This window comes from Osmia bicornis, chromosome 5, assembly GCF_907164935.1.
Source record: "Osmia bicornis bicornis chromosome 5, iOsmBic2.1, whole genome shotgun sequence".
Classification (NCBI taxonomy): Eukaryota; Metazoa; Arthropoda; class Insecta; order Hymenoptera; family Megachilidae; genus Osmia; species Osmia bicornis.
Window position 1 is genome coordinate 10,972,875 of NC_060220.1, and position 12,298 is coordinate 10,985,172.

Consider the following 12,298-nt stretch of genomic DNA (forward strand, 5'->3'; position numbering starts at 1 on the left):
TCGACGATGGGGAAAATGCCGGGCAAGGAGGAAAAACGGCAGAAAACGGAGCGACCATCTGGGTCGAAGACAGCGGTACAAGCAAAGGCACCGATCGCGTGCTTCAACTGCGGAGGAGCGGGCCACATGGCGAAAGAGTGCAGGAAGCCAAAAATAGAATGCAGACTGTGCAAGCGGCTTGGACATAAACGGGAGCACTGCCCACAGAAAGAGGTGTGTATAGTAAAAAGTATGCGAAATATCGTTAACATGTTTCAGATCAATGTTCGCGTCAATGGTCATAAAATAGAGACTTTGGTGGACACTGGAAGTACCTGTACAGTGATCCATTCCTCTATTATTAACACTATTTCTACCGACACTTCATGTATACCTATTCCTACCGCGGCCGGTCATATGACCGGTCTTTCACAACTTATATTTTTCAATATTGAATGCAGACCAATAGCCAGCTTACCAGTATAAAAATATATTTTCTTTTATTCAAGAGTACATAATCTACATTTTATTCTTTTTCGTCGCATTTTTTACAAATGGGCTTCTCAACTGTACATTTTCCGCATACGTACTTTTTACATTTTAGACATATTTTGTTCGTCTTATTATCTTTACAATACCTTATCTGACATGTTTTCCGTGCACGGGAACCTGTACTTGTATTTGCGATGGGTATTGGTTGATTTTCTTTGCCGAGCTCTTGTTGGTATTCGATGATAAGTTCTTCTGCCAATTGGAATAGAAATTCCTGTCTTGTAATTTCTCCTCCCGTAGTTTCTTTATATAACACCCATGCATTTATCCCGGCTAAATCCAAGATATTAAAAAATACTTGCAAAGGCCATCTTCGAGATTTAGATTTTACCGAATAATTTCTGGCCATTTGGTCGGTCACGTCTACGCCAAATTTGGTGCTATTATACAATTGAATTGTCTCCGGTGTTCGGGTGTCATTTTCTTCAACTTGTACGGAGTTGTGCATTGAACTGAGAATTAGAACTTTCTTTCTTGGTTTGGCTTTGTAAATTGTCAACATACAATTATTTGAGCGATAAAGTTTGGTTGAGAAACGTGCCATGTCGTCGTTTTTCAGTTTTGCCAGTCTTGGTAGCTCTTTTCTATTTGCTCTAATTGTCCCAACAAACGTAGTTTTTTTTACTAAAAGTTTTGTTGCTAAAGGTAGGCTTGTAAAAAAGTTGTCCGTGGTTATATTTCTTCCACATCCTACATACGGTTCTGCTAATTTCATAGTGACAAACTCTCCAAGAGGAACTGAGGGTTCTCTACTTTCATCTTTTCCCAAATATGGAAAGCCGTTTATGATATATTTGCTACGTACATCGGATGCTAACCAAAATTTTATACCAAATTTGTCCGGTTTATTGGGCATGTATTGAGTGAATCTACACCTTGCTTTCGTTGGAAACAATTGTTCGTCAATAGTAATATATGGTCCTGGTTTATAACAATTTTGACTGTTGTCAATAAACTTGTACCAAACTTCGGAAATCATAGCGAATTTATCGGTTTGTAACCGTTGGCTTCGTTGATTTCTGTCGTCAAATCGAATAAATCTCATAATCTCCGTAAAGTCATGTCTACTCATAGTACTTGAGAAAAAAGGCGGGCCCCACTTTTTATTCCATAGAAGTGCTATATCTATATTCTTAGCCTCATATGTGCATACAGAATTGCAAAAAATGCATATAACTTTGCAGTAAACAGTTCCCATTTATATCCCAACACTCTAAATGCCTCTGCCTCTGTGCACTTTCTTATAAGTTCGATTATATTCTGATCAATTATCACAGAAAATGCCGTCCTAACTTCGCCTTTCATAATATTACGTTTACTGTATCCAGTCGGGCCTGATGTTTCCCTAAAAATATTATGACCAGGTGCTCTTCCAGGATTAGACCCTATTTTTACTTCCTGCCAAACAGTTCCGTCCATCGCAATTTCGCTTGCCTCTTCCTCATTCTCACTATCGGAACTAACTAAAAATCTCCTTCTCTTTCATCGTCTACGTACGTTCGAAATATTCTCTTCGTTCTCATCGGTGTTCGAGTCGGTTTCAAATGGATCATAATTTTCCGTATTGTCATTTTCCATATCCAGAATTTCCTGATCATCTTCAGAACATTCTGCATCGATATCATTTATTCTCTCTAATAATACATTCGCACTCCTCAAACGTCTTGACATTTTGGGGTAAATATTCAACGGAGAAAATAAAAACTAAAATATGAAAATGTAAATCAAAATAGATAAAAAAAAATGAATAAAAGATAAAATGTGAAACTTACTGCGACGTATTGTTAGTCTTGTTCACTATTTTGAAAATTGCACTTATAACACGTAATACGATATAAAATATTACAAAGTAATAATAAAAGACTGCCAAGTATGCTCTTTGTGACTTTCACGTTTCGATGCACTCTGTTCGTGTCGCAAGACTATACTGATTTGAATTCGTGAGAAGACGTCTATACATAGTAGATAAGACGGCGTAAAAACATTCGAGGATCTAGACCGTATCGGATATCAATCAAGCAAATAAACACCGCTAACCCGATAGTCGAGCGAGAACTGTAAACACTTGGAAGTGCCGTAAACCATTTTCTGGAAGGCACTTCTCGGATAAAATCGTGCCACAACTACATTACCTTTCGTTTGTAACGACTTTATAGTTTTGGCATTGAGTCTTAGAGAGAAACTATTACAAAAATGTATAAATCGTACTACCGGTCAAATGACCGGTCGTGGTAGGTAAGACAGACTACAAATTTTTCTCAGAAAATAAACAATAAAAAAATAAGTGAATAATGAAAAATGTATCATACATATATATGAGGAAAAGTCGTAAAGTTTAAAAGCGATTCACTTACGTTGAATGTAGGAAATTCCAATTGAAAATTTAAAAACGGTCATTTGACCGGTCCTGGTAGAAATAGTGTTAAACGATTAGCAATCGAAACCGAGACGGTAGAAAGCACTGTATTTCGGGGATACGCCGGACGACCGGTACTAATAAATCAGATCGCGCCGGTCACAATTAAAGTCCAACAGGTAGCAGCGGATGTAAACTCCTTCGTGATCCCAGACGAATATTCAGCATACGACGCGATCTTAGGTAGAGATTTCCTTCAGCAGGAGCACGTTGTTATGCTGAAGCGACGGAACCAGCTCATATTTAATAACGCGTGCGATTACAAAAGGCCGAAGATTACCGCTGCAATGGACGTGTGCGTTATCGACACGGGCGTTGACATGAATTTGGGCAACATCGGGAAGAGAAACCGAAAACTGTGCAGGGCATTGCTCGAAGAATTTCAAGATTGCGTATCATCGTCAACGCGAGACCTCGGTAAAACAAACACCCAACGAAAAAACTACAGTAAAACTTGGATATATGCAACAAACATTGGGACCCAGGCGTTGCATATATCCAGTCGAGGTGTCGAATCTCGGGTTACACGCGACGAGCAGCCAAGCGTGAACGTAGAAAAGGACAGACAGTGGTGGAAAGAGAGAGGTCCGATGATCAAAGGAAAGAGCCGAAACGTATCGGTGTGACTAATACTAATTCAACTATAAAACTTTTTTATTTTTGACTTTTTTTTACTGAAACTATTACTAACGCATTGGTGAAATTTTTCTGATTAAAATGATACCAAACACGATATAGTTTGAATTATAATTACTTGCTAAAATTGATGTTAAAAGTTCGCGAAAAGCAAAGGAGGATTGGAAATGAAAACCGGTTGCGGCGTCGACTCGGATTTCAAACGTTGCATATATCCAAGCGAGGTGTCGATTCTGGGCATTTAAACGTTGCATATATCCAAGCGAGGTGTCGATTCTGGGCATTTAAACGTTGCAAATATCCAAGCGAGGTGTCGATTCTGGGCATTTAATGTTGCATATATCCAAGCGAGGTGTCGATTCGCGTCCGTACAAATCGTTTGTACCGTGCCGCGTTACCTATTCTACGTTCGTACACAACATGCGACGTGTTGCATGTTGCATGTTGCGTGTTTCATGTATCTTTGGTGTACGGCCTGCCTTATACATATGTAGCCAAATCATATCGTGTTTGGTACCATTTTAATCAGAAAAATCTCACAAATGCATTAGTAAAAGTTTCATTAAGAAAAAGTTAAAAATAAAAAAGTTTTATCATTCAATTAGTATTAGTCACACCGATATTACGGTCGGATCATATTACACGGTTTCCTCGCCGAGCGGCTCGGTTCGGCTTAGGGGGATCCCCCCAAGTGGAGGGGATAGCGATGTTGCATATATCCAGACAAACTTTTGTTGCATATATCCAGGTTTTACTGTACTGTAATACCGACGTCCCGAATCGGAGAGGTCACGTGCCGTGTCTACCCCCTTAAAGACTGCCAACCCCTGTGTTAAAGTTTGGCTCGCCAAGTGGGCCCAGTCACCGACGAGATACTGTTAAAGACTGCCAGCCCCTGTGTTAAAGTTCGGCCCGCCAAGTGGGCCCAGTGGGCCTGGGGTACGATCGGTAAATAGGAATGATGGATAATGTAGAATAGTGATATTACCCATTGTACCACCGAAAAAAACTTATACCACCAACGAGATGATTTAGCTTTGCCACAGTACAATAATTATCTCGTCGGTGCTGCTTGGAAAACAATTATATTTTACCTTATAATTGTATTACATTCTTATTATAATATAATAATACAATTATTGTAATAATGGATATTAAATAAATATATGAAAAATAAGAATATTTTATATGTAACATTCTGAAAAAAGACAACTGAATAAAAAATAATTCGAAAATTACTGTTATATTTATGAAATAATGATTCTTAAACCAAAAATATCATTTAACTGTTAACAGAGTTTCGTCCCTTAGCGTACTGTTAACAGGTGGGGGCATTTTTACCTTTTTCACAGGTAGTAGAAGTACGTATTTTTAATAGAGAATGGCACATTAAGCGCTTAGTGTATTTCGCGACATCGTCGAAACAAGAACGCCTTTTTGAAAACAAAGTGTAGAAGTGTAGAGAAGTGGGAAGTATAGAGTGTACTGATAGTAGAGCAGTACGAATCCTTAACAAATAAGGAAATAATTTTATTGCATTAACTTTTTTTCGAGTGTGCAGTAGAAGTGTAGAGCGTAGTGACAGTGGAGTAGAAAATAATTTCATTTCATTATTTAAAATTGACAGGAAAATGACGATGAAATTGACTCATAGCTCGACTTGTATTTATAAAAATTGTGGTATGAGAAGTAGGGACAATATATTAAATGTCAAATTTTATCGTTTTCCTGTCACTAAGAGAGATAAATTAATAACGTGGTTAGTAAATAGTGGTTGCGATCATCTGGCAGAGGAATCAGATGCAGAATTAAAGAAATTCCGAATATGTAGCCGACATTTTCCGGAAACTGCAATTTGTCCAAGTGGTAGATTAAAAGCGAGTGCGGAACCAATAATATATGATGTGGAATCCAATGATGATACCTCGGATTCCGTCGGTCAGGAAATATATATTTTAAAACAAAAGTTAGGACGTCAAGATGTTGCAATTCAAGCTTTGACAAACGAAAATAAGATGCTAAAGCGGACGAATAAAATAAAGAATAAGACGATTGTACGTTTACAAAATAAGCTAAAAATAATGACGGGAGGTTGTTTATCTGATAAAACTCTTCTAAATGCCATACAACGTCGAGTACAAGGCTTTCTACTTACATTTATAACGATGCAATTATTTCACTCGCCGCGATCTTCTTATACCGAAGAAGCGCAGCAATTAGTTAAAAAAATGCATTATACTTCACCAAGTTTGTACGCAAAAATGCGTGAAGAATTTAATTTTATATTACCTAGTAGGAGTATTATCAGCAAATGGTTTAGCAGTATAGATTTATGGCCGGGAATTTGTAATATTTTGTTTCGGAAATTGCAAACGAAAGTTGATTGCATGGGTAATAGTGAACGCAACTGTGTTTTGCTATTTAATGAAATGCGAATAAAGAAATGTTTTGATTTTCATGTGCGTCAACAGAAAGTTGAAGGTTTTGAAGATTTAGGGTCGCTAGGATGTAGTAACAAAGTAGTGACTAATGTATTAGTTTTTATGGTCAGAGGTTTGTTACATAATTGGAAACAACCTATAGCTTACTTCTTGACCAGTAATGCCGTAAAAAATATAAATTTATCGTTTATTTTGGATGAAGTTATACAAGCAGTTTTGAGCACAGGATTAAAAATACGTGCTGTTGTTTGTGATCAAGGCAGTAATAATCAAAGTACAATTAAAAATAGAATTTCTGTTGATCGTCCTTATTTCATACATGGAAATCAAAAAATATATACTATTTTTGATATACCGCATATTTATAAATCCATTAGGAATCAACTTTTAAAATATGATATTCTTTATGATAGTAATAGAATTGCATCGTGGAATGACGTACGTTTATTATGGCAGTTAGAAGATGGTAAAGCAACGAGAGCTGCTTGTAAATTATCAGAAAAACATGTCAATTCAAATAATTTTGAAAAAATGAAATGCCGTTTAGCTTTGCAAGTATTTAGTCGCAGAGTCTCGGCAGCTCGTTTAACCGCAGGAACAGTAAAAGGAATTAAAACTCAAACGGTGATGCATACTGCTGAATTTTTTACTTTTGATTCTTTAAACAGTAGAAGTTGCAATAATCCTAATCCAAATAGTTGCGCATTATCAGAAATTCGATTAACTGCGGAAAATAATTTAAAAAAATTATTAACAGATTGTTCCAAGTGGCGTACTATTACAAGTAATGGTCTGAAAATATCACCATGTTTTAAAGGCTTGGAAATTTCTATTAAATCAATCTTGCAATTATGGACAGATCTGAAATGCGAGGGAACTAAATTTTTTATGACATCCAGGGTGAATCAAGATCCAGTTGAAAATTTATTTTCAATGATCCGTACATATGGTGGAACGTACAATCAAAATCCGTCTGTTACGTCTGGAAAATTTTACAAATTTGTCCGCCTCACGTTTCCTTATCAAGCCTTCGGGTTATAGGAGTCTCCTCATGTAAGGGACGTGGGGAGGGCGAATTACTACTTCATCTCTTTCAATTTTCTCCTCGACTCTGTGTTTTCCCATCAAGCCTTCGGGTTATAAGAGACTTCTTCATGTGGGAAAGGCACAGGGAAGAGTTTGAGTGTATAATTATTCTATTTTGTCTTTTCTATCCTTTATTCTCTTTATATTTCTCAATTCTTTTCCCTAATTATTACCCCTCCTTGAAACTATCGTCGTGCTCAACTGCGTAGTAACAGATTTCGAACTACACAAAAACTCGGGTTCGACAGAGGAGAGGTATCATAAACAGCGTTCGCTGTGCAGTTAGCCAGTGCTTCGCATTATAGGGGTCTCCTCAGGTTAACTGCGCAAAAGCGTAAAGATCAATTTATCATTCGAATTTCAACCGAATCTTTTCTCTTTTCCACGCGTGGGCGCCAGTCGGCCCCTAATTCGATCGTATGCGTGAGATGAGTGCTGGAATGGAAGCGCGGATTAGTCTATCTATTTGAATATTTGGTTGATAAAATGAACGAGGAATGAGAACCCTCGCAGTCAAGCGTTAGCAAGCGTTCGACGACTGTTTAGGGGCGAAGGGTCGAACGGGGCAATAAAAGTCTTTGTATCGAATTCCGAGAATTTGCCTGAAACCAAGACCCAACGGTAATTTTCAAATAGCGAGAACGTTCTAGAACTAGCTACGCTGCTAATGAAATAACTTATATTCGATTTAATAATCAAGGAATATGTTAGCTAATCGAGAATTTCATCCAAGCTTCGAATGTTTACAACATGCGCGCCGGCGAAACTCGCGTTGCGATTTATGAACAAACAACTGCCGATAATGTTAATCATCTACGTCGACTGCTAGTCTAAATCGTGCGATTGCCTATCGATCAAACTATTAATACATAATGGTATGATGGATATAAATTTTATTCAAAATTCTTTGTTTCATTGTTGATTGGTTCTGGTTTAAACATTAATTCAGATTTAAATAATTGCTAATATTCGCTATATCTGATATCGAAAGCGAGAAATGGAATATTCCAGAAAAATCTACGGCGAACAAACACCGAAAAGCCGTTAGACAGAGATGGAACACCAAGAGAGAGAGAAAGAACATAGTCTAGAGGAATTTAGCTAGCACGCGTCTTCGACCAATAGCGACGCGCGCGACGCTGTCGTCACGCGCTATGATTTGTTGGAATGTCCCCACGCAGGACATCATCCACGCGACGGGCCCTTCCGGCCAGGATCGCGGTCGATTCCGACCACTCTTCGTCGAACAATCGAGTAAGTCGTGACGGGAGCCCGTGCGTTAAGAGATAGAGTTGTATTTGTACTTCGCGTAATTTAACTGCGCGGCAAGTCCTATCCGTAGGCAGAGTGTCGCGAGGGTGCAAATTCCGAATACATTGCAAGGACTCAGAGACGCGCACGTTAAGCTTTCATACTATTAAACCTCTATCTTTTTCTCTTTCTTTTAATTCGTTGATCGCGTAATCTTCGTATTAAATTCAATCGCGTTTAATTATTCTATTATTTTTTTTCAAAATCGTAACCGTCTTGTGTTCGTCTTAATTAAATTTTGATACGCAATAAAGGGCAATCGGGCGCGCGACAGGTGTTAGTGCGACAGCTTCCTCATCATCTCTCTTGGTGTTCCAGATTTAACAGCGATTATTCAGCGACCTCATAGCGATATTTCAAGCGATTTATCTATCATATATATATATTCTACATTTTCACGGTAAGCCTGTCAATTACTAATTCGTCGAGCACGGCATTGTGATTCATTTTCGACAAGGCAAAACGGGCGATCTATTAAGCCTACGGGTTATAAGAGTCTCTTCATTTTAGATCGTCTCGTTTCCCATACTCAGGTACCGATAAAAATATATAATTTTCCGTATTTACCGAATCGCCGTTTTTCTTGAAACGATTCTCTCGACGACGATGTATAAACGAGGGACGACCTGTAAAGCCTTCGGGTTATAAGAGTGTCTTCATTCAGGTCGCACCCTCGCGAATTGAACCCGCTATTTTTCCTAATTTCTAAATTGTCGAGATAACCGTTTGATAGTGAAAGATACAGATTTTTATACACGTTACCACTTATGAAAGCGATCTCAATTCTAATCAAAGGCTGTAAATATACATATAACACGATTTTCGGTTCAACAATAGTCATAATTATACAATAGGTTAAGCATCTTTACCCTTGTGAATTACAACCGCTTATTTTCAAATTCAACTATTTATCAGATCATATCTATCAGTATTATCAGAAATTCAATAGTCATTCAATAGTTCAATTCAATAGTTTCCAGTTTTGTATTAGATTCAATAGTTTTTTTGAATTACATCTCGTTTTTGCACACTGACCAGTTTATTTATTTCTTTGAATTATAACACCTTTTCTCGTATCAAATCCACGCACGCCAACACAACGTTTCAAGGAGGGACCCGTACGGGACCTAGAACACTGACGAACCCAACGGAAATAAATTCTATCTAAAAATTTCCGTCTTTTAAAATTGTTCTGATCGTAGAGGACGTTAACGCGTCATACGCGGTCAGAACTGGTGGCAGCGAGACCTTTCTCATCGCAAAGATTAATTAAATCAAGAAAATTAACAATCGATTATTTCAATTTTCTTCCCTCCTTAATCAATTTTACGTTGCGCGCTCGCCTCGCGTCGCGCAACGTGACATTTCGTTTGTCATTGCAAAAAAATATTGTAATTAATTTATCAAAACCTGCTCAATCTGCAAATTGTTTGGACGATGAAAATGACAGTTTACTTGCGCATTCTGAACACGGTGTAGCATCTAATGTTCAATTAATGCCAACAAGTACGTCATGTGTTGCAAGAGAGAACGAGCAGGAAACATCTATTAACGTTCAACAAATTACTATTGACGCATCATATAGTAATGACGAAACATTAGAAGCCTTTGCCGTTGAATATTTTGGAGGATTTATAGCCATGAAATGCGTTACTAGATCTGGTTGTGAACAATGTGCGATCTCGTTAATTAGTGAACATCATGAAACTGTACATGATAGGCAAATATTAACATTTTTCCGAGCCTATGAAACAAGTGATGGCGAACTAATGGGGCATTTATGTACTCCATCTCCAGAATTTTCATTTGTATTTAAAATAATGAACGCAATATTTGATAATTGTTATCCTAACATTAGAGAAAAATATGGAATACAAGATACCTTGTTTCCATTAATGGTGGAAGCTGTGGATATGAAATATCCAGGTTGGTTTCAGCATGAAACTTGTAGTTCCCACCGGAAAGATCTTGCATATTATATGATGAAAGTTAAAATTCATAAAGATGTAATTAGGTTAGGAAATAAAGTCAGAAGAAATGATTATCACCATAAACCTGTACAAAAATTAATAAATGTACAAAGCATGTGAAACGATTAACAATTTTAAGCAATTAACAATTAACTAACAGTTAACTAACAAAGCATGTGAAACAATTAATAATTAACTAACAACAGCACTCCATTAATAACCACATGGATATCGCTCCCGAGTTTAATACAACAACCTTGGTATCCGCCAATATACCGACAAGTAACAGGTTTGACTTCTTAAACTCCGATTTCTTCCGTATAAGAGAAAATGCAGTGACGTCAGGAACGGCCAAAGCCGCAATTCCTCCCAAATCCACTCCCGTCTCCTCGAATAAACCTTCCACACAAGAGCGCCCTCCTCCCCTCTTCATTGACGCCGGTGCCCACAGCGTTATCGCCTTGGCCCGCCAACTTAAATCATCCGTTGGGGACAAATTTAACTTGAAATACCTTGGTAACCAAGTTCGTCTTAACTTTCATGTCATCGATGACTTCATTGACTTTAAAAAATCCCTCTTCGAGAAGGGATTACATTTCCACACTTACTCTCTGAAATCTGAAAAACCCCTCACCATGATATTAAAAGATTTACCCTCAATTTCTTGCCAAGACGTAGTCGAAGAGTTAAAATCATCTGGCCTTAACATCCTAAATTGCCAACAAATCTGTGGTAAACCCACCTCAAGTTTTGCCATATACAAATTAACCTTCCAACCCGGCACCACTTTCGGCGAAGTATCTAAAATCAATCATCTATTCCACCTGAGGATCTATTGGGAAAAATTCAACAACTCCAGAAAATATACTCAATGTTTCCGTTGCCAATCATTCGGGCACGCATCTCTCAACTGCAACCGCCCAGCAAAGTGCGTCAAATGCGGTGACTCGCACGCCACTAAAGAGTGTAAGAAAACTTTTAATACTCCTCCGAATTGCGCCAACTGCGGTGGCGAACACACCGCCAACTTTTCCGGTTGCCCCGCTCTCATTCAATTCCTAAGTAAAGTCAAACCCACGCTACCAAACGGATCGCTATTCAATACTCCTGCTCCATCTCGTCCTACCACCCCCTACGCACCCCCGCAACAAGTCACCATTGCACCATCGATTCTATACAGCGCACCCGCTAGCAAAATCACTTCGCTGATGCACTCAAGCAGCCTTTCACAAACCCAGTCAATGTCTCAACTTTCTCTCCTTCAAGCTCTACTCCAAATCTCATGAACGACCTAAAAAATCTAAATCGAGCGGTAATGCAACTTGATCAAGTCATCAACATTAAAAAGATGACTAGGCTGATCACTTCCCTCACTCACAAACTATCCACCTCCCAGTCAAACATGGAAAAGTTACTTGTCCTACAAGAATTTGCTCTTGCTTTAGATGGCTAATTTCCCCTCCCCATCGCTCAACATCATGTCATGGAATGCCTGCTCCATCTCTCCTAAAATCCCCGAACTTGAAACATTCCTTCTAGATAACCACATTGCCTTAGCTGCCATACAAGAAATCTGGCTCAAACCGATCGATACGATCTACATCAGAGATTATGTAGTAGTGCGCGCCGACAGACCCAACAACTCGGGTTTCGGTGGCGTTGCTATTCTTGTCCACAAAAACATATCCTTCAGCCCTTACACACTTCCTAACACTGGGGATGTGGAAGCGGTGGCCATCAAAATCAGAAACCCTAACCTCATTTTCATTTCCGCCTATTGTCCTCCCTCAGTCAAACTTACAGAAAATAGCCTAGATTCTCTCACTACATTCCGTATACCATTTGTAATTGGCTCTGATCTAAATGCTAAACACCCCTCCTGGAATAACGCCAACCAAAACCAGAAC

The 12,298-nt window shown here is 38.4% G+C and overlaps 1 pseudogene; it reads right to left on the minus strand.

Moving 5' to 3' along the window:
* Positions 1-505: 505 nt before the first annotated feature.
* On the minus strand, positions 506-2,423 carry LOC114882177 (annotated as a pseudogene).
* Positions 2,424-12,298: the final 9,875 nt, after the last annotated feature.